Raw genomic sequence first — 13,010 nt, 5'->3', positions numbered from 1 at the left:
TGCTATTAATTATGGCAGGTGGCAAGTACCATTCACCTTGCTCTTTTTGAAGGAAAAAGATGTTTTCAGGGCACCACCATATGATATGAGAACAACTGAAAATAATGAAGAAAGCACCAGCACTGGGACTGGAGGAAGAATCTGGAACTCCCCCAAGAACGTAAGAAGATGTAATGAGAATATAAATGGTGCAGCCTCTATCTTAAGCTTCGATTCCAGTCCAACTGCCTTCTGAATTAATGTCTGTATTTGTATCCAGAATGTTTTGGCTTTTTTACACATCCACTAAACATGATAAAACATCCCTTCATGTTGTTCACATTTCCAACAAAGATTTGAAGCACCTTTATACATTCTAGACAATTTCTCTGGTGACAAATACCAACGATACATTATTTTATAAAAATTCTCTTTAAGGTTAGAACATAATGTAAATTTCAATCCTTTTAGCCACAAATTTTCCCATTGTTCTATTTGTAAATTGTAACCAAAGTTTTTAGCCCATTTTATCATAAGTCTTTCACTTGTTCTTCTTCTGTCTCATATGTCAACAAAAGTTTATACATTTTAGCAAAAACATGTTCATCATTAGTACATAATTCTGTTTCAAACTCAGTCTTACATTGTTCAAAACCATAAAATCTTTTATCCACTTTAAATCTTTCTGATAATTGAACATTAGAAAGAAATCTTTCTATTGTTAAATCTTCTCTTGATTTTATTTTACATTTCCTTGAGAAAATTCTAGTTCATCATGGTAAGTTAACCATTTATGTTTACTTATCATTTCTCATCTATAAAATGCTTCTTGGGGTGAGAACCACAAAGGTGTTTTCAGGCAAAACCTAAATTTGTATTTATTCCATATTCTGAGAATGGCTTGCCTGACATAATGATTTTGAAATCTACATTCACCTTAGCTTTGTCATACTGTAAGTATTCATGCCACCCAAATCAAAAACCATGTCCCTCTAACTCCAATCACCTTCTATTTCTTAACAATACCCAGTCCTTCATCCAAACTAAACAGCAGGCAGCAAAATATAATTTCAAGTCTGGTAGGCCCAATCCTCTTCTTTCCTTTGCATCTTGTAATACCTTATATTTAACTTGTGATTTTTTTCCCCTGCCATACAAATTTAGATATATCCTTCTGCCATTGTTTAAATGATACATCTGTTGTCAAAACAGGTACTGTCTAAAACAAAAATAACACTCTATGTAAAACATTCATCTTAATCACAGAAATTCTACTTAACAGTAACAACTGTAATTTGTCCCATCTTGACATACCTGTTTTAACTTCATTCCATGTCTTAACATAGTTATTTTGAAATAACATACAATTGATATTTGTCATACTTATACCCAAGTATTTTCCATTCTTCTCAATCTTCAAACTTGTTTTATTCATCAATTCTGTTTGATCTTGTATCTTCATATTTTTTGTTAACATCTTTGTCTTTGTTTATTGATCTTGAAACCTGCTAATGCCCCAAATTCTTTTAATTTACTCATTAAAAGTTCAATTCCTTTCAAAGGGTCTACCAAAACCCAAACCAAAACCAAGTCATCTGCAAAAGTTCTTAACTTGTATGACTCCTTTTTTTTTGTTGTTCTCCATAGCACCTGAGGGTAGGACAAGAAGGGTGGAAGCTTGTCAGAGGGAGATCCAACCTGGAAATAAGGAGGAATTTCCTGACAGTGAGAACTATTAAGCAGTGGAACAGCTTGCCTCCCAGAGTTGTGGGTGCTCCATCACTGGAGGTTTCCAAGAAAAGATTGGACAACCATTTGTATGAGATGGTATGAGGACTCCTGCCACGGGCATGGAGTTGGACTAGAAGACCTCCAAGGTCCCATCCAACCCTGTGATTCTATGGTTCTATGATTCTAATCTTTACGCCCACAGTCCTCTCATCTTGTCTTGTGTTTCTATTCAATATTTCAAGAACTAAAATAAACAAAAGAGGAGACAGTGGGCAACCTTGTTTTATTCCTTTTTGGATTTCATACAGTTTGGTTAAATCTCCATTAACAATTATTTGTGCTGTCTGCAAAGTATCACTCTCCTATAATTATTATGATGTCTTTTTCTGGTGTTGCAAGTCCCCATACGTTTTCAGCTTCCATCTTCTCTGCATTTGTGGTCAGGGTATAGACTTAGATATATTAGCTCACCTTGGACTCAACTTGAGGTCATTTTATCATTTGTAGGATTGTATCTGAGCATGGACATTGACACCCTTTTGCTGATAATACTGGCTACTAGGTTTATTCTGTAATTTTCATGTCTGCAGCAGAGTAGTCAGTGGTATAGGTAAAAAAAAGGTAAAGATTCCCATTTAGTCATGTCTAATGACACACTAGGGGGTGGTGCTCATCTCCATTTCCATGGCTGAAGAGCCAGGATTGTCTAAGGACACTTCTGTGTCATGTGGCCAGCATGACAGTCATGGAAACGCTGTTACCTTCCTGCCGAAGCAGTACCATTTATCTACTCGCATTTACATGCTTTTGAATTGCTAGGTTGGCAAGATCTGGGGTGAATGCGGAAGCTCACTCTGCCGCATGGCACTCAGGTCTCGAACCGCCAAACTTGCAACATTCTGGTCGACAAGCCTGGTGTCTTAACCACTGACCCGCCATGCGCCCTGTAGTCAGTGGTATACATTTAATCAAATGAGTAGTCAGTGTTGAAAAATAATAATAAGGATTTGGAAATACCAATACAAAGGATAACTGTTTTGCTATAGAGTCAATACTGAATTCCCCGCCACCAAGACATTTATTGAGTCCTGTTTTGAGAATCAGATTACCTGTTTCTCTCTGTCCTAGCCACCTGCATCCTCCATACAGATATCATATTATAGTGATAGGCAAGCCTGGTGCCTTTCATATATTTTGAATATTGATTCCCATGATCTGCTATTTTTGGTCATGCTGGTTGGAGTTGATGACAGTTGATGACTTGATGACAGGTGAAATGCAAAGTATCTAGAGGGTACCAGGTTGCCTATTCTGATATTATTCTAGATCAAAGAATCCAAAAAATTGGAAAGAAGGCATTTAGGCTATCAAATCCCACCCCCATTAAAGCATCCTAGTAGATAGCTATTCTGCTTTCACTATGAAATCTGATAAACTGTAATGGTATGTGGGAATCACCTGGGGAGACTGGGCCCAGAGACACTACCTAGGGAACAGTCAGATAAGAGACAGCATAGTCTACAGCTGGGTAGTGGGCAAGGCAAGAGGCTCAGAAGAGATCCTCCCTAATTTCTCAGGGTGTAAAGGAGATGGGGAGAATTGTACTTTCAGACTTGCAAGATTCTGCTATTGTAGCCTTACAATAAGGTAAAATTAGCTCATCTGGTCATATTTTCTATCTGGTCCACCTGGTAAGGCTGACATAAACATCCTAATATCCTGCCAAGCATGGTCTCCATTGGTAACTAGTGATGTACAGTTTCAACAGGTATGTTTGTATTATGATGGAGCATCATGTGGTGTACCGAATATATAACTTGAGGTGTGTCTGTCAATAGTCATTGGACTCACTGATTATGAACTCACTGAAGCTGTAGTTTAAGAGAATTCATTTTCAATTTGTTCTAATGTCCATGCAGAATCATATGTTGGTTTATACAGTATCTCATACTTTCTCCACTTCACGTAGATATTTCTGAAAACTAATTTCAAGGATTCATGTTACAATAACATTTTCAAAAGATAATCACAAACTAACAGGCCAACAATTCCCTTTTTCCTACCCAGAAATCTAAGTCATGACTAGAAGAAGCAAGAGGGCTTGTATTGAAATCTTTGGGGAGCAAGGTAACTGAGAAGGTTAGAAATTAAAGACAGTCCTCAGATATGGATGCCTGACATCAGAATGACTCTAATTTATTTCATTGAGAATTATGTGCATATATCCAGGGGAGTATTCAGCATTTTATGATTTAAAATACAACAGCAGTGCATTTGATGGTTTTTTGTTTTTTTTAAAAACCTACTATGACAAGACAAATCAATTATGTACTATTGTTGCTAGAGATTTTGGCAAGCGATTTTGATCTTTTGCCAAAATCTAGCTTGCATAATATTTGGGATTTATAAACTACATAAATGGGAATACGAATTTTCAAAGCGGAGAAAGCTAGGGGGTTGATAAATAGGTTGCACTCCTGTAAGTCCTTCATGCAAATACAGGGACAGCATGAAGTAAATGGATAAAGGGCACTGCAAGGATTGATTACCAGTATCCATCTCAGCTTTATGTGTAGATATAAAGCTCTTCACCATTGGAAATATTCTACCAGATCCTGAGGTTCATTCTCTCTCTCTCTCTTTTATTCTTTAGAACTTTCCTTGATCATCATTCATAATGTGTTGGACATGTTTGTGTTAGCCAGGCATTTCCTTGGCTGCAAGCAACATGGCCCACAGAGACATGAATAGTTATTAGATCCTGATGGTGGGAATTTGTTTTACTTTCAAAGGTTAGACAATATGCACATATCTGGTTGTGTTTATTTTTTTTATTAAGATCAGATGCTGAGTTAATAGGTACCAAATGCAACAAGAAGTCATATTTACTTCCTGTTTACATGTTTCTTTTTAATATAAATTGCAGACAGTGACTTTGAAACATGGTAATGACAGCTATGAGTTTGGCCTATATGGTGTCTGATACTTCCCCATCTGGTTTTGACATGTCTGTTATACATTAACTGAATCACTGCTACATTTCTTTCAGAACCTGTCACAAAACTGCCCTGATTTTTATTTTCGTTTTTCATTTTCCTCAAAACTCTTTCACTGAAAAGGTATTTTGCGAATAGAATACTGAGGGGTCTTTCTATATTATTATTATTATTCTACTCTCTATATATATTTCACTTGCCCTTCATAAAATGGGACACTCATGGTTAGACCTCAAGTATATTTATTTATTGAAGGATGAATAGCCATAGTCAAAAAAGGAAAGGAAAGGAAAGGAAAGGAAAGGAAAGGAAAGGAAAGGAAAGGAAAGGAAAGGAAGAAAACAATGTTAAATTACAAAATATTGAGGATAAAAAGTCTATTCTCAGCAGGAATTAAGCATATCTGTCTTGTATTCAGACCCAATAGTTTCAATGGCAGACAGATTCTAGCCATCTTCCTAGAAACTTTTCAGTCTTCATCATTTAATTGGAGACGTGCAATTGCCAATTGGAACTGGTCCCAGTAATTTGTGATTAGAGGAGAAATTAACTCCATCCTCCAAGGGTGATAGGGTATTTCAAGAGCACATGTGTGACTCTCTTAATTTCAGTGTCTGAACATATACATAAGCACTCTGGATAGGGAATATTACTGCATTTCCCAGTCAATACTATTGAAGGAAAAGTGTCTAACCATCCCTATGTGAAGGCACAAGGATGTGAGAAGCATATTTAGGGATAGTGAAAGGTGAGTACATGAGCCCGTTGAGGGAAAGATGTGAGATATAAAATCTATCCCTTTGCACATGAAGGTCAAAACTTCCCTATTTGACTTCACCCCAGGTTTTGTCTAAGTCCAGCCTAAATAGATATTATGAAGAGAGCCCACAACGGATCAAATCACATTTGCTTCTTCCACAGAGAATTGTATCAGTCTATTAATACAAGCTAGATTAGAAACTTGCTCTCATAGATTTGCCTTCCAAACAGCAATAACATTTTCTCCAAATGCTGATATGCACTCTGGCCCAGCATAGATGGATTCTTGGATCACATTCTGCAAGGAAGCATGCTGTTAACAATAATAAAAGGATATGCTAATCTATTGGGAACAGGATTTTTATCAAATGTGTTCAACAGGAATCTGTTTTCCAGAGCTAGGAATTAGTGAGTTTCAGATGTCTAAGGAAGATTTGTGTTTCTGGAATAGCAACACATGCATCCATTTTGAAATTCAGAGAATTTTCCAAGCAGTCTGCTACATGGCATGAGTCAGGAGAGAACAGGGCATTCAACTACAGCCTGTCAAATTTGGGTACTGTATATAGTTTGATATAGAAAACTGCTTCTTGAGGGGCATTTGGAATAAATAAAGCTGGTGACCGTTGATCATGTACCAGTAGGGGCTCAATTTCATTTCAAGATGTAGTAGGATATTGAGTGTAATGTTTAGCTTGCATCTTATTTTTTCATTGTTTGTAATGTATATCCCCAGAGCAATGTACACTTCTGCTCCAAATCCTGTCTCAAAAGGCACTGAGACTCCACATTCATCTACTTCCCAATAGAAACTCCACAATAGTTACACAGCTATATACTTTGCCCATTTTTTTCTTAGCTCACTAAATTTTAGTAGTTCACACTTCCTAGATTTTAGATTAGATAAAATCACTACAATATGAAATCTGTAATTTATATGCATACATTCATATGTATGTCAATACTGATTTCTAATTATTTTTTCTTCGTTGCACATATCCTGATGGTTGCACTGAGCTAGAACTATTATCAAAAGTTTTGGATAATCTTACATTTATTCAAATTATGAGAGAAAAATACCTACATGTTTAAAATATTCTGGGCAATTTGAAGTAATTGTTATACATAGAAACATTGTCTTGATTAAGCTGGTCCCAGGTGCTGTTGCAGAGGAATTTTGTTTTACTACTCAGAGAACAAATTTAATTCTCTTCATTTTGACAGGTTAACAGGGAGCTGGGCAGTTTGCAGATATGGAAAGTGACTGGATGCATAACACTGGATTCTGTGCTGTCAAAAATGCTTCCTATCTTTCAGAGCTGAAAAAAATGATGGCTCAGAATTGATGAATATAATATATAGTTTTGAACTCTATTTTTGGAAGCTGGATGACAAAAAAAGTCATTCGTTAAATCAATGGTTAGCCAAGTTCACAATGTTTCTTTGATTAAACAAAGTGATTTTGTATGTTATGCCTTGGGATGTTTCTTCAAAGTCTTCCCCTTCATTCCATTCCCCAAACTTTTGGTTATTTGGCTTCAAGAACTCTTTGTGCACTAAGTTGTTATTGTTGTTGTTTTTCAATCAGGCTTTCATTCCCATCATCCCCCAGTTAATATGGCTGTTGGCTATTGGCTATGCTGACTGGGAAAGCAATAGAAACTGAAGTCCCAACACATCTAGAGAATATCAAATTGGGGAAGGCTGAACTTAACAAATTATCTGTACATTACATTTATATTTATGGGGTTGGAACTGATGAAGAGGGATTCTGGAGGCCAAGAATTTGGATATTATTTCCCATATTCCTTGCAGTCATGGCAATTTAAAAGTCTTTTATAGAGAAAAGCTCATCACAAGCCAAATCTTTTCAGACCCATACATTATAATTTGTTTTAAACATGCCCTTGTATTGTTAAGCAGAGCTAACCTTTTGATAATTGCTCCACTGAAATCTAAGGTGGCAACTTACATATCACCCTAAAAGAAGAATGCATACAACGCCCCCCAAGATAACATATTTGCATAGATTTGCATGTGGTGATGAATATGTATAGTTAAAAAATTCTAAATAATGATTTAAGTAGGAATAGAATGCAGTTTACTATAATGAGGGAAGCCTGTGGCCAGCTGGTGTTGATTTCTGTACTTGCTCAATCTGCTACTCAGATTACAATAGTTGATGGAAAACTCCCAGGCTCTTACTGTTCCTTCATAGGATTTTTTTTTAGTTCTCTAAGTAGCCATGGACAAGACAGCCTTTCAAGTTGGGGATGCTTCAAGTAGAAAATTGTTTTCTGAATTCCCTTCAAATAGACGACTGCTTTGTTATGTATATATGTATTGTAAATATTTTTAGATCTTCCTTTATTTCAAGAGATCCCAAAGTAGCCTGCAATGAAATGAAATATTATTTTATAGTGCAGTGCAGTAAAAGTAAAATACAGTGGCCAAAGTATTAGAAAGTGAGATGCAGAGTCTCTGCTTGAAATCAAATTGGCCTATTCTTTGAGGGTACAGCATTTTTACAGGTGCAGCTCATCAACTTGATAATCCAACAATTGAGTAGTGAGCTCACAGGTCTGAATGCCTTCTTCCTTTTCACACACACTTTTTTGTCTGCTGTGTTTCTGGCTCCTCCATTTTTCTTCTTACATCTGTATCTTTGCTGTTTGGTGGGCCAGGTACATGACAGAAGCTTCCTTTTTTTATGATCATCAAGCTAATCCGTCTTCCTTAATAATCCCCCTGAAGACATTCTCCTTTAGGAAAATTTATTCTGACCTTCCTAGACTTATTTTATGTCATTCTTAAAGAATTCTTGAATTTTTCTTTATGCTATAGGGACCATTTCAGTTCCTGAATAGTCCTGGTATATTCTAAACTTCAAGTATGCAAGCTTTTGAGTTTAGCAGAAATTTTCATCTAGCTACTACAAAGTCAACTGCATTCCACATGAGCCAAATGATGGTTGTAAATGGCAGGTAGCCAAGTAAGAACAAGAACAGGATCAGGATTGCAATGAAATAAGTTTATGGAAGTGGCAAGACATTCCATATTCAAGTTCTTGTTCATGAGTACAGAGATCACTCTTTCTCTCAGTTTAAAAACACCATTTGTCAGCATCATGGATGATACGTTCAGATGGAATTCTACTCCATTTCTTCTTGCAGATTTCAACTTTCACATCTAGAATTTACTTTTGATTCTCTGAGTGAGTGTAGGTCCTATCCACAGAATAAGTTGGAGGAACAAAACCCATCTGGAAATCACATTAAGTAGACGAAATATTAAGCAGCTTCCAATTAGGATGTTGAAGTGATTCTTGTACAATGACAAAACCACCTCCCAATTAAATCCCCCATATATAGAGATGCGGGAAGACCCTGGATGGATTAAGCAGTCAACCATGGCTGGTCTGGTCGATTGCAGGGATAGTCTTGCCCCTCCCTCAAAAACTTTATGGGGAAGACAAGGCCATGCTTGAATAACTATCCACCTCAAAAGGAGCTTCCATACTACTTTCAGAAGCCAGACACATAGATTCCCCCCAGCATGTCACCTTTGTGCCATTCTTAAAAGATTTTTACAGTAACTATTTTTACTTTTTCTCTTTATTCCCTCTATTTATGGTGATTTTTTTTCGGTCAATTTCCAGGGAATTTCTCCTTATCTATGGTTTCATTAACCTTGGTTGTAAGCTGGAACAGAACCACCACAAATAATATGAGCCACCTGTATTGCTATTCCTACTTTCAATATGGGGGGAAAAGTAGGGTGGGGGAAAGTTACTGTACTAATTCCCCCTGTTGACCGGTAGTCCTGCAGTCCTACCTTCCTTTCTTTCTCTGTTCACAAGAAACCATCAGAGAATAATTAACAACATTGTTATTTCTCTGTTGGCAAATATAATGGAGTATTTATGAGACCATTTTCATTTTAACTCATAATGGCTTGCCCAGAACCACTTCATAGCCAACTGGAGAACTAGATCTGGATTTGGATAGTGTAGAAGGAAACCCAACAATTTTGTACTGGCAGGGCCGCAACTAGCATCTGTGTCACCCGGGGCAAACAGGGATTCCACACCCATTTTGGCACCCCCCAGCACTCATTTTGGTGCCCCCCAAGCGCTCATTTTGGCACCCCACCAGCATGGCACCCAGGGCACATTGCCTGTGTACTGGCAACTACTGTAAGTAATCTACTGGAATAGTAGGGTCTCCATATTTATATATGTTTAAGTTAAAGGGAAAATATAACTCTTATGGGGATTGAGTGATGATTTGATTTGTATGTTTTCATGTATTTGGTTGCTGTAAATTGTTGGTAGTCTTTCTGATTGGGCAGTATACCCATTTACATAATAATAATAATAATAATAATAATAATAATAATAATAATAATAATAATAATAATCAGCTTCCTACTTAATCTTCTGCACAACAAAATATAAACTTCATGGTAAGAATCATTACCATGCAAACGCTAACTTGAATCCTTGAAGCAAAGGCGGAAGGAGAGCCTCAAGATATGGAGAAAAGATGCTGCTGTTTCCACTTTTTCCTTCTTTTTATTGAGAAGGAAAGCATAATTTGGAGCTGTAGACAAATGGAAATTTCAGCCTATGGATCCTGGTGCTGTTGATGATCAATCACAGGCAATAGCAACATATGCTGCTCTCTGAAATGCCAGAGGAAGAATCCCCAATTAGAATGAAGGCCATTTGCACATCAGCTAAACTGCTAACTCGCACACATAAAATATCTAAGCTCATTGTGTAGGCAGAAAACCTACACAGAAATCAGCACAATTCTAAAATGGGAAGGGATCTTTCTGGGTCTCAAGGAATGAAGGAAGAAATCAAAATATTTATTTTTCCCCTTTTAATGGGCAGGTAGTCTTCTCTTCACAAGTTAATATGGTATTTGTGTCATCTGCCTCGAACTCACTTTGCTTTAGAGAACTGAAAAAGACATTTGGCCTTTGAGATGCTGTGTCCTGAGGAGAAAAGTGGCTGTTTTGAGAAAATATAAAGCAAGAGTGAATAGACAAATAGCTGGAATGGCTGAGTTAAATTTTATGGAACAGATGTTATGTCCTAGAGATTCATAGCAGCTTCCAGCTTATCTGGTGTCAATCTTTTGGTAAATGGGTTTTCATAATGAATTTAGCTGATAATTTGCACATAAAAATCTATGTTAATGTTAAAGGATTGTCTGTTTCAGTGTACCAAAGCAGCATTCCTCTGCTAGCTTGTTTGCAAAAGCGTTTAAACTCAAGGCTATTATTTACTTATTTGGGGGAGGGGGATTATTCATATCAATTCAATTATTATTCAGTTATTCAATACCATAACAATAAAAGTGAACTGGAGTTAGGCACACACTCTCCACTTGATTTGCAGGTAGTGAAACTGGCTGGACAATTGCTCTGAATTACTGCAGGAAAAGGAGAAATTCTTCACTAATTTTCTCAAGGAGAGAACTTCCTCTTTGTAATGATACTGAGAATGAACTCTTTCCTCATGAACTCTTTCCTTGAGATGTCATAGAAGTGTGGCAGACATAGAAGCTGCCAACCTGAATAATGAAAGGCAAGATATATCCCATAGCTGTTTCATAACTAAAAAAATACAGTAACACAATATTCCACCCACAATAAGCACCTCTGTCAAAGGATTTCTACAGCCTTTTCTCTGCCTACTACTAATGTAAACAATTGCACTGTTCCAATTGTCAAGCCTTTCACACCACTTTAAATAATCTCTTGCTTCAACTGCACTGCAGTACAAGTATCGTTCACTAGAATGTTATCTGCATTGAATGTGTATGTTTCATTTCCCCTTTGATCAAGTATTCAACTTAATAAATGGAAGAGAGACCTAACCAGTGATTTAAACCAATCCCATAGTATCAGAATGCAGGACTAAAACTGGGGAGAGCTTGATTCAGATCAGCTGTGAGGAATGCCTAAGGCCAAATAAAAGACTCAGACTCTAAATCAAGTTTAAGCTCTGGCTTTTATTTAGAATAGAATGCACACCAGTAAAAAGCTGAGAGTGAGGGAAGCGCGCCAAAAGTTGAATTAAATAGTCTCGCGCCAAACAGCGCTCCACCCCCACACTCCCCAGGTGTGCCCCACGAGTTCCACAGAGTGACAGGTCATCAAGACTTGATAGGTGAGAGGTCGTCCAGCCCCATTCGCCCCGGGCATCGCCCTGTTTATCTTCCTGTGAGGTAATGGTCCATTACCGGGCGATTAGACCTCGATATTCCTCGAAAGCCCGGATGCGCCCTTCCGAACCTTGCCCTGATCATTTCTTTGACAATAGTGTCAATGGTCGATTACCGGGCGATGAGACCTTGTTGTTCAATAGATCTCCCAAACCCATTACCTTCTTTGTCCAGTTTATCACCCGCACCTCTCCAGTCATTGACACGCATCTGCACTTCGTCATGCGAGCCGTTACGATGTCGCAAATATCGCAATGGCAATCATGACATCAGCTCAGGGGTGATCTTGGGCCCATTCAGTATTCAATCTACCTCCCAGGTTTTTTTTTTTTTTTTGGTGAGTTTAAAGGGGTTGCAACTATATATTTTGCCTTGAACGTTTTAGAAAATGAATGAGATGGGACTTAAATTGTCATGGTCCCTGTTCCAATGTTCCTGGAAAACATCGTAATGGGTTCCCATGCCATGGTGCTGACACGAGTTCTTGTACAGGAGGGGGCTGCTCCTGTTCCTTGTACCAGGCTGCGATGCGAGGAGTGAAGAATGAGGAATGCATGTGTGGGTTATCTCGCCCTGTCAAGGACTTTTCCCGCAGACCGGCAGGAACTGTTAGGGGCACCTGTGGGCATGGGATTGTACTGACTTTGGGGGGAGGGACTGGGAGTTGTTTGGGGTTTTATTGGGAGACATCCCATGCTTTTACTATTCTCAGCTTTGCTTGTGATCCTGCATACTAATTAATTCATTATTAAATCAGATATCCATGAAAGCCTTGTGTGAGTCTGATAGTGACTTTGAATAGGCAATCATTACATAAATACAAATTTATCATGTTTTAAAAGCTTAAGAGTTCAGAGATATGGAAAGAAACTGTCTATAATTTTTGTTTAGCATCTTCCTGGCATTTCTTACAGTCTGAATTCACACAGCAAACCGTGCAAAAATATTCTGCAGTTTATGGTTGAGCATACTCTGTCAACAGAAGTGTCAAAATGACAGTGCCACACATTCTACCTCTTTGGGCTGTGTGTGCTACATCATAGCACACCTAGGAAAGGGGCAGGGCTTGCATCACAATGCCACAATGCTCCTTTTGTCAATCTGACCCTCTTGCTCCCATCACCTACCCCCTTTCAAACAATAACTGTGAGTTAGCCAACATTCCACTGTTGGCTGTTTTGTATGCTATATTTTAAGGGTTTGTACATAGCAATGTTGAAAAGTATGAGAGATCTTTACTCCCATGTCTTTTCAAGAAGTATTAACACTTTTTAAAGGGGATGACATGACTCTGAAATCTTTTCCATTA

Source organism: Candoia aspera, chromosome 3 (assembly GCF_035149785.1).
Source record: "Candoia aspera isolate rCanAsp1 chromosome 3, rCanAsp1.hap2, whole genome shotgun sequence".
Taxonomy (NCBI): Eukaryota; Metazoa; Chordata; class Lepidosauria; order Squamata; family Boidae; genus Candoia; species Candoia aspera.
This window is presented reverse-complemented; position numbering follows the sequence as displayed.